The following is an 11,245-nucleotide window of genomic DNA, read 5'->3' as shown; positions in this document are numbered from 1 at the left end:
TAGAGGCAACCTCAACCGGCAAATATAGCACGAAGAAGGCACAATAATTAGATTTCACTGTATATCCTAGTATCCGAAACGTCGGGAATCAAAAGTTAATAATAAACCGCGATAAAATCCGAAAAAAGTTGTTTCATTAAAAGAAGTTTTACTTCAAAAATACATATTTATAGACATAATACATATTTATAGATTATACATACAATACATAATACATATTTATAGATTGTTTAATTACCTCAACATCAATACTGCTTTCCTCAGAACTGGTGTCCGTTTCAGGGTCAGCTCGCATCAGACACAATAACAGATGCTTATGAAGTCTGGACTCTGGTAGAGAAGCCTTGCAGACAGGACACTTGCCCTGCTTGAGATAAAAACTACCCCATCTCATGAATTGGACAAAATTATAGACACGTACAAAATTTGATAAAAATTGGTTTAGTAGTTTCGGAGTTACATACCAATAGCAGCGCCACCTATCGGGTCCAATTAAGATAAAATCTACCCTATCTCCCAAGTTGGACCAAATTACAAATGCTTAAAAAATTTGATAAAAATTGGTTCAGTAGTTCCGTAGTTACATACATTTAAAATTTTCATTGTTAACGCCCACCCCCGTAATCCTTATTGGGCATGAGTTATCCTAAAATCCTCTTATCGATCATTTCTACACCCCATATAGGGCATTCGTACCACATTTGGAGTCGATAGTTTAAAAACGGGAATTTTGCCATTGTTAACGCCCCCGCAACAATATTTTTACTGTATGTAAATGAAATTAAAATGCGATCTACGAATAAGATCAATTTAATCAGTAATAACTTACGTAAAATGCGCCCTAATATTAATGCGCCCTAATTTAACATGAACTTTATTGAATAGCAATAAAGTTCAAATTGACTCTACATTTTAGTTAGAAAACGTTTGTATGGGAATAATTGTGTTTGCTCGCAAACGAAAAAAAAACCGACTTCAATTACATCGACAAGTAATATAACGTAGATCGACGAAAAAATAGTCAAGCAACTACGCGTTATCAAAGATTACTCAAAAAGTAGTTATCAGATCTCGATAAAATTTATATGTGACCACATGATAAGCATCAGCTTTCGATTAAATTAAAAATTATCAAAATCGGTACACCCAGTAAAAAGTTATTACGGATTTTCGAGAGTTTTCCTCGATTTCTCTAGGATTCCATCATCAGATCCTGGTTTCCTTATCATGGTACCAAGCTAGGAATATCCCCTTTCTAACAAAAAAGAATTATCAAAATCGGTACATCCAATAGAAAGTTATGCGGTATAATACAACGTAGGTCGACGAAAAAAGCGTCAAGTAAAAACGCATTATTAGATATAACTCGAAAAGTGGTTGTTAGATCTCAAATAAATTAAAATGAGACCAATTGGCACACACCACCTTTCGATTAAAACTAAATTTGTCGAAATCGGTCTACCCGGTCAAAAGTTCTGATGTAACATACATTAAAAAAAAAAAAAAAAATACAGTCGAATTGAGAACCTCCTCCTTTTTTGGAAGTCGGTTAAAAAGAAAAGGGCTGTTTTTAGGGTTTTCACGGAAATTATTCGAAATTTCTCGCCCTACCATCCTTGGACTTCAACAAAAATTTAAAAAAAAGAATTGGTAAAATTGGTCCAGACGTAGTTGAGTTATACTTACGAACACATTTTACGATTCATTTTTATATATAAGATAAATAAATAAATAAAGAGTATAATATGCTTGTGTGTGTCAAATACATGATAGTAGGTGTAATATATTTTTTTTTTCATTGATTTAATATATTTTAATGCATAATTTTTAAAATAATATTAGCATTCTGCACTCCTTCTCTATATAAACTACTTTTCCCGAACGTTCTAGTTCGCATGCTTCGAGAAGAATCGATTGATCGATTGTTCGAAATAGTGGGTCTCGATGGTTCGAGAGGGAGCTTTGTTTACGCTCAGAGGAGGTCTCGAGGACGAATGAGATACCAAAGCTTTGGACATTCAAACCAGAGATGACGACTCGATAGAATTTGATGGCCAGATCTTGAAACTTTGATTAAAATTTGGCGCCAAGACTTTAATAATTCTCTAACAAAAATAGTATTTTTTTTTTTTTGTTATTAATGGTATATTGTAACATAATACGCAGTATAATATAAAAATATCAGTCACAAACCATTAAAATAATACAGTTATATCGTGAACATAAATAAATATTACGTGAAATAAAGTAATAGAATTTATATTCTAAGAAACAGAACACAACGCCATCTATTGAGTGTATTTGCAACCTAGATGTCAAACAATATTGAAGAATTTTATCGATGAATAAACGTACACCGCTATCTATGAGAACTTCATAAAACTAAACATAAACACTTGCCTAAGAAACAATATATTGATACATTTTATTCGTTTACATTCACGACATAAGCGAATAATTGAGATGATAACTATCCTATCCAGTAAGTTAGACCAAAATACAAGTACATGTGAAATTTGATTGAAATTGGTTCAGTAGTTTTTGAAGTTTATTGGCAACATACATCGTGACACAAGATTTTTATATATATAAGATATATATATCAAATTAAATAAAATCACTTAAAACTTTTAATCTTGGAAATGTAACTAAAGGACACACGGACACATGTCATTTTCTCACGAAATTATATAGTTGATTTGTAGAATGATAATAATAGAAGATATATATACCTGTTTTGCTTTCCTCTTTTGTAATTTAGATGGAGGTTCATAATCACTGTCGTCACTATCATCATCTGAATCTGTAGTTTTTTGCTCAGACTCATCATCGCTAGTATCATCAGATGACTGAGGTTGAGACGGTTGAGGTTTCTTAGGCTTTTCAACCTCACTGCTATCATAACTATCAGATGAAAATTTCTTGGACACAACTACAGCTGGCACAGTTTTGATTACAGTTTTATTGGTCTTGGGTTTTCCATCCTCACTGCTGTGATCGCTATCTACAGAAGAGGATTTCTTTTCTTTTCTAGCTGGAGTTTTTTCAGGTTTTTTATCCTCACTGCTGTCATCACTGTCATCAGATGCATGCATTCTAAGTAAAAGTTTTCTGGCTGCTTTTGCAAGATTTTGTTGAGGTTTTTGCACAGTTTTGTTCTGTTTTGGGGTTTCATCATATCTATCTCCGTCTGATGATGACTCTTCCTTTGACACAGCAGGTTTCACTGGACGTTTTGTCTGCTTAGTTGGTCTTTTTGGCGTTGCCTTACTTTTTTCAACACTGCTGTCATTACTATCGTCTGATGATAATTCAGCTTTCTTGGTTACATTATTAACAGATTTGGCAGCAACTGCTTGCGCTTTACTAGCAAGTGGCTTAGGCTTATCATCTTCATCACTACTATCCTCTTCTGATGACGATTCAGGTTTTTTAGCTAGAGCAGACTTAGCACCAATCTTTGATGGTGTGAACGCGGGTTTTGAGGCTGGTTTCTGAGGAGCCTTTCTAGTAGTATCATCATTAGAATCATCACTCTCATCTGAAGACTCTTCATTTTGTACTTTAGGGGTTGCTTTAACAGATGTATTTGACTGTTTCTGTACTGGTTTTTGAACTTTTTTAGGTTCTTCATCACTACAGTCGCTATCAGAAGAATATTTTTGTTTCTTTACCTGAGCAAGTTTAGCAGGAGTATCCTTTGTTTGCCTATTCTTAGCTAGAGTAGATATAGATGGATTTAATTTAGTTTTTTCATTATCACTATCATCGCTGTCATCCGAGGATGATTCTTGTTTCTTAGGAGCAGGTTTCTGAGGTTTAGAAGATTCTTTTTTGTAATTCTTGATAGTACTTGTAGTTGAATTTACCTGAAAAATAAGCTTTAATTCAAATTTTTTTTCCAAACAACTTAACTGTGCTAAAATATAATAAAAATTCAGAGGTAGTGACGAAATAAGATAATATTATCATTGATTCAAAATTTATTTTGCATCATTAGTAATATGGTTATAGAAACTTTACTCTCATAAAGAATTACAATAAATTCAATTATATGAGAAATTTAACTATATAAAAAATTTGTAATTTATAACATAATTATTACTGCAAATCCAACACGAAAAAATAAATAAAACTAAAGTGGGTAGAATAGTGGGTATATGTATACAATATCCAAGATACAAAAAAAACTTTACAGCTACTAGTACGGGTTTCCAAATGCATGGAAACGGATCTTCTACTTAACAATCTACTACGAAACTATCTACTACTACGAAAGTACTAAGATAGCTATTATAGTTATAGATTATGATACGTAACAGTTGGTTTTTCATCTTCTGAATCTGAAGATTCCTGTTTCTTTGCTATGAATTGGCCATTTGAAGTGTTTAGTGCAGATTTTTCACTACGATAGCCATATAAAAAAATTAATAATATAAAAAGAAAAATTAAAAAACGAAAATTTGTTTATTACTTTATCACACGACCATTAAAAACTGACTTACAATTACAAAACGCACCTCAACTTATATTGTTAAAGAAAAATACAATGGAATAATCCCAGTTCATTCGAGATGCCAGATTATATTTAATTATTATGAACTTTTTTTTAATAACCACATCTGTAATTTTAACAGAGACAGATTTAAACATTATTTTAACAGAATACTTAAATAAAAATAATAACTCATACCTGTCTCCTTGCTTCTTTGCAGCTGGTTTATTTTGTAGCTTTTTGTATGCTAAAATGATATCTAGTAATGTGGGTAAATTCTTGTTTCTGGGTTTCTGTAATAGATGAAATGTTTTATATTTAAGAATGTTCAAAAAATAACACTGAAATTGAGTTACCTGAAAAATTAATAATAGATCTATACGGTCTTTCTAACATTAGTAAAGAAACACTTCACATGTGACAAAAACAAGTGCATGAGTAAATTGTTGTTTGTAAATTTATTTTGATTTAAATTTGATGTAATAAGCAGTGCAACAAAAACAAAGTACAGTTTAATAGTGCACTCTGTAATTGTACATTTTATGAGCTATTGCTGTAGTTGAAGAATAAATTATATAGATAAAATGGTACAGTACTATTTAAATAAAAAAAAAAAAAATAACACTTGGTTGTAAATTAGTAGAAAAACAAACCAGAACCTCAAATACTGCTGAACATGTACAAAGACAAATAGAAATGCAGTTGCATACCTCTCAAATATTTATCTCCTCAATATCATAATATATTTTGTCAGTTAGCTTTTTGCCAACATTAAAACAGCCAATGTTCTAGTATCACATAATATCATCTAAACAGATAATATAATGTAGTATGTTCTAAATTTCATGACACTTCTATTAAGTAAATCCTTTGCGCAGAAAGGATCAACAAAAAGTGTTATTATGAAATTCAGTGCAACATTGTATCATCCATCCATATTAGGGTGTAGAATAGTCTTGTATGCAACTATTGATAATTAGGTATTAATACATTATTATCACTATTATCACATAAATATGATAAACCCACATTCGTGCTTTATTACCCCTTAATATACAATAGTTTTATAAATAACTATTACAGCCCACAATATTGCTTTATAGAATGAATTTCATCTCTTCATCCAATAATATCCCACTATTGGACATAGGGCTCTTTCCCAATGTAGGAGAAGGATCAGAGCTTAATCCACGACGCTGCTCCAATGCAGGTTGGTGGATATATTTCCTACTATGAGTAATGATTGCTATCAGGTTAACATGATAACAACCGAGACCGACGGCTTAACATGCTCTCCGAGGCACTGTGGGGAGACCCACAAGGACTGCACAAACACCCGACACAGAATGAATTTATTTACAAAAAAAATTAATTCAATTCTGTCTGTTAAAGTTCCATAGAATTATAACACAGAACATTTCATATCAATGTGCCATGGACCAAAACCCTTGGGGTGTTAATTCGACACGCCTAGGCGGAATCGCGGTTCTCAGTGCACTTTCGCGATCCCGCTAGCGGTGTTCCTAAAGGCCCGTCGCCTTTGGCAACTCCAGAAAGGCTGCCAAAAAGCCAGCCCTGCAAAGCCTGCCCAGCAGTCACCAACCTGCCTGCCTAGCGTGGTGACTATGGGCAAAACACATGAGCTCACGTCATTTTCGGCGCGAATGTGTAGGTTTAGACCTCCACAAATTAAGTCAAGCAGTAGACTGCTTTAGGCTGAAGTAAGATGTTCACAAAGTTCAACTCTCTTCTCAGGACCGTGCAATACGGACGATCCTGCTTCCTGCTTGTCCAGCGTTACGGCGGCAGATTGGCCAGGTAGGTCCTGCGTCGCCGGCCGCGCCTTCCGCGACGAATCGGAAGCGAGTTTGGTCTTATCAATGTGCCACAAGTATTACACAATTTCGACAAAATCTTATAAAAATTATGAAATAGCTATATACTTAACTATTTCAAAATTTAAGTTGTAATTTTTTAGAACATAATATAATACTGATATTATTACTGCACTGTTCGTAAATAAAAGCTCTTAAATAAATTGTTTACCGATTATAATTATTATCTAATGATTTTATTTTTTAATTACTGTTAAATAAATGAAAATAATGAGTCTATTTGAGGGTACTTCGAATTGTTTAAAGAATTATATTGAATTGATAAAATAAATTTATAGTTTAAAGAACACATTTTTAGGCTGGTATATCTGGATATATAGAAAATCAGCATGTAAAATATACGACATGAGGAAGTCGCCATATTAGCTTGAGGCCTTGTACTGAGCTACTGAGGATTTATTATCCATTGCTACTATTTATTTTATCTTAAAACAGATTAATATTATTAACTTATTTTTAAAAACGAAAAAATTTATCAATATGAATTTTCATAGCGTGTATTAATCCTTGTAATTATATTTTTTCATGATAAAACCTCATTTTAGGCCCTATAAAAATACTGTATTTGAATTATTTTAATGTGAATGGCGACTGCCTCAAAGATTAATGATAGGATCACATTTTAATATTAAAACCTATATTAACACGTGTGGTGACCATTAGCGGCAAACACGTGGTTATACCAAATAACGTAGGTACTTACCGCTTTAGTTATGGTTGCAAATTTCTCAGCTAATGATTTTGTAATCGTTTCAATGTATTGATATACTAAAGAAATAGTCTCAGCCTGTATTTCGGAAGAAATATTCATTTTTATGTCTTACTGTAACAATTAACCGATGCTAACAGATCGTTGCACGAGCGTTCGTGAATCCGTAATTCCGTATTTCGTAATCCGTCTGAGTTACTGATTGACGAAAACTGAAAAGTACCCACAATTCAAAATGTAACGAATTATTGTAATAAAGACACACACATCTACACTTCAATCAGTGTGACCAGATTTCATTTAACGAATCTACTGCTAGTGGAGGTTAAAAACTACTAAATTCTACCAAAAGAGAATGAGAAAATAAATACTAAAAATCGTTTATCTTTTTTTGCTGTCGTTTTACAATCAAGAAGCATAATTTTTCTCTTTATTATAACGATAAAACAATAAGATAAAAAAAGAAAACACCATAAATTAGATAAATCAATGTTTAAAATCAAAATCTACAGAAATACAGGTACCTATTTTTAAATTGTGATCTAGTAAGGGTTATTCTTCTTTATGGTGGGTACCATTGTCATAAAACTGTTTTAAGTCCATTAATTTGATTTGAAAGCCCTATTTCTATCTATTCTACTTTTTATTGAAATTTTGTGTTTCATTCGGAATTGGTAACTGTGCGAACCCCCTACATTCCAAGGACAATAATATTCAATCCTTAGTACCTATAATATACAGCTTAGATTGGATTGTTCAATAGGAGACCAGTATAAAATGCTTCCGAGAATTACCATTTACGTACAGTTAAATTTGGGTACAAACAGTTTTACAAACCTCAAAATTCGTATAATTTAAGTTTTATGTGCTAAAATGGAGTAAATCGAGAGAATATATACTAAAATCGTATTATCGGTATTTATTCATCAATTAAATCTGGAGTTGCATCAATAAATCGGTAACTTTACATCAATGACTCGTGGCACGAACGGTTACAAAAAGAATAAAAATTAAAGACAAGCCTGCATAATCAATTTTTTTCAATACATGCGGGATTACTCCAACAGCTTTCCCTCTCGAAATATTAATAGTAGAAAGAGATAGAATCCATTCGATGAAAAGAAGAATACTCCGCATTTTTCGAGGTGTTTGCCATATGAAAAAAAAGTACCAGAATAGTTGAAAAGCGTGAATTCTACCAAAATATACCAATTAATTTTTACCTACTAGATACTGTTACCGACTAAGTAGACGCAGGCACCGTAAGCCCTTTCAGAGGCATCTGTAAATATATGAATTTCATTTACGTGATAAGAATACGAAATCCATCGTGGTATATTTAATTTATTTAAATGCGGAAATGTATTACAAAATGTATTCCACTAACTTGAGATTTCGAATGACACCTCTTCGTCCTAGTCACACTTATTTAACCACAATTTTTGTAAAATGACCTTGGCTTCCAACAAACATGGACTAACTAAATAAAGTGGGTCAAATATTTGACTAATGATGGACAAAATAATGCGTTTAGTGACATTCTTAGAGGGACTTGTATTTATTCAAAATGATAATGTATCTGTATTGCATAACCAATATAAACCTAACGTTTTTGGTGAAAAATCTGGAGTTGCACCGATAAATCGGTAACTTTATATCAATGGCTCATGGCACGAACGATTACAAGAAGAATAAAAATTAAAGACAAACCTGCATAATCAGTTTTTTTCAATACATGCGGGATTACTCTAACAGGTTTCCCTCTCGAAATATTTATAATAGAAAGAGATAGTTAGAATCCATTCGATGAAAAGAAGATTACTCCGCATTTTTTCAAGGTATTTGCCATATGAAGAAAAAAAAAGTACCAGAATAGTTGAAAAGCGTGAATTCTACCAAAATATACCAATTAATTTTTACCTACTAGATAATGTTACCGGTACCTCGAAATCTACCAAAAAAGTAGAAATCTACTAAATATGGTCACCCTGGCTACAATAAGAGTGCAGCCTTGTTATCGTTAGTTCGTTACCAATTACCATTATAAAATACCGGTTAAAGACCGTTAATTTTAACAGATACCTTTTTTATCGTTAAAAGTTTTAACGGTAATTCAGTAACGAAAACGTTTTTAAGCGGTTTTATTTAGCTTGACAAGTTTATTTATTTGTTTGGGTCAAATTTGATAATTGGAATTTTACCCCCTTCCTGATGACAGATTGATCTGATATTTAGTACTGTATAAACTTCTTGTTTGGTACATACGAAAATCGTTAAGCACGTGAAATTTGTATCATAACGTTTACCTACTCTGGATACGTTACGCCCAACGTTTTTATATTTGTCTGATCAATACCTCAGATTGATAAGAAGATTGGTGCGATCTGGTAGCTAGGACTTACCTAATTATTTTTCAAGCTTTTAGTATATAACCTAACTACATCATTTTTATTGTAATAAAACTGTTTAACATATTTTTTTAGTTTATTTTATTTAATGTTACATTTTACCGTTATGTAGAATTTTAACGGTACTAATAACGTTACCTCTGACGTCAAAATTAGGGATATTTTTATCGTTACCTCCAAGTTACCTCTACGAATTTGCCGCTCCGTGCAGATAACCTTCAACTCGACGCGCTGAATTCCCTGCACAGCGTGATCAGATTTAGTAGATTTCTACTTTTTAACCGACTTCCAAAAAAGGAGGAGGTTCTCAATTCGACTGTTTATTTTTAATGTATGTTACATCAGAACTTTTGACCGGGTGGACCGATTTCGACAATTTTTTTTTTAATCAAAAGGTGGTGTGTGTCAATTGGTCCCATTTAAATTTATTTGAGATCTAACAACTATTTTTCGAGTTCTATCTAATAATGCGTTTTTACTTGACGCTTTTTTCGTCAACCTACGTTGTATTATACCGCATAACTTTCTACTGGATGTACCGATTTTGGTAATTCTTTTTTTTTTTTGTTGGATAGGGGATACCCCTAGTTTGATACCATGATAAGGAAATCAGGATCTGATGATGGGATCCCAGAGAAATCGAGGGAAACTCTCGAAAATCCGCAATAACTTTTTACTGGGTGTACCGATTTTGATAATTCTTAATCGAAAGCTAATGTTTATCATGGTTTTGAGTAATCTTTGATAACGCGTAGTTACTTGACTATTTTTTCGTCGATCTACGTTGTATTACTCTTCGATGTAATTGAAGTCGTTTTTTTTTCGTTTGCGAGCAAACACAATTATTTGGTAGATTTCGAGGTACCGGTAACAGTATCTAATAGCTAATTTTTTTTTGTATATTTTGGTAGAATTCACGCTTTTCAACTAACCCGGTACTTTTTTTTCTTTATATCGCAAACCTCTCAAAAAAATGTGAGGTATTCTTCTTTTCATCAATTGGATTGTAACTATCGCTTTTGCAGGCAGACCAAGGAAGCTGCCGAGCTTCCGAGGATCAACATTGGATTGTCTCGCAAACTTCGCGGCTATGCGAGAGCCCAGCTCCTACTACTGGTCGGGGCTCTTACCGGACATGCCTTGCTTAACACAAGTACTTACACAATTTAGGTGTTACAGAAACCCCCCTTTGCAGAGCGTGCATGAAGGCAGAAGAAACGGCATCACGTATCCTGCCGGAATGCGGTAATATGGCGAACTACGGGGCACTACACCTCGGGACACCGAGGTCACTCCAGGAAGTCGTCGGCAACGTGAAATGTTTGCTAGACTTCCTTAAGGAACTAGGCTGGCACGAAAAGTGTCGACAGCCAGTCACACAAAATAGGCGCATAAAGACGTCGAGTTGCGGAAAACAGCCCGTGCCTAACAACAACAACAACGCTTTCTACTATTAATTGTTCGAGAGGGAAAGCTGTTGGGGGAATCACACATGTACTGAAAAAAATGATTAGTTAGGTTTGTCTTTAAATTTTTAATCTTTTCGTGACCGTTCGTGTCATGAGCCAGTGATGTAAAAGTTACCGGTTTATCGGTGGAACTCCTGATTTAATTGGTGAATAAATACCAATAAAATGATTTTAGGGTATAATTTCCCAATTTACTCCATTTTAGCACATGAAACATAAATTATACGAGTTTTTAGGTTGCAACACTGTTTGTGCCTAAATTTAACTAT

The 11,245-nt window shown here is 33.2% G+C and overlaps 1 long non-coding RNA gene across 1 annotated transcript; it reads right to left on the bottom strand.

Moving 5' to 3' along the window:
* Positions 1-3,811: 3,811 nt before the first annotated feature.
* LOC123666178 lies at positions 3,812-7,203 on the bottom strand. Its single transcript, XR_006745164.1, has 3 exons — positions 7,094-7,203; positions 4,694-4,788; positions 3,812-3,869 (listed from the first exon to the last, which is right to left on the bottom strand). It is a non-coding gene; the product is annotated as an uncharacterized LOC123666178 (long non-coding RNA).
* Positions 7,204-11,245: the final 4,042 nt, after the last annotated feature.

Source organism: Melitaea cinxia, chromosome 25 (assembly GCF_905220565.1).
Source record: "Melitaea cinxia chromosome 25, ilMelCinx1.1, whole genome shotgun sequence".
NCBI lineage: Eukaryota > Metazoa > Arthropoda > Insecta > Lepidoptera > Nymphalidae > Melitaea > Melitaea cinxia.
Note: the sequence above shows the minus strand (reverse complement) of the source record. Positions and strands in the feature narration are given on the sequence as shown.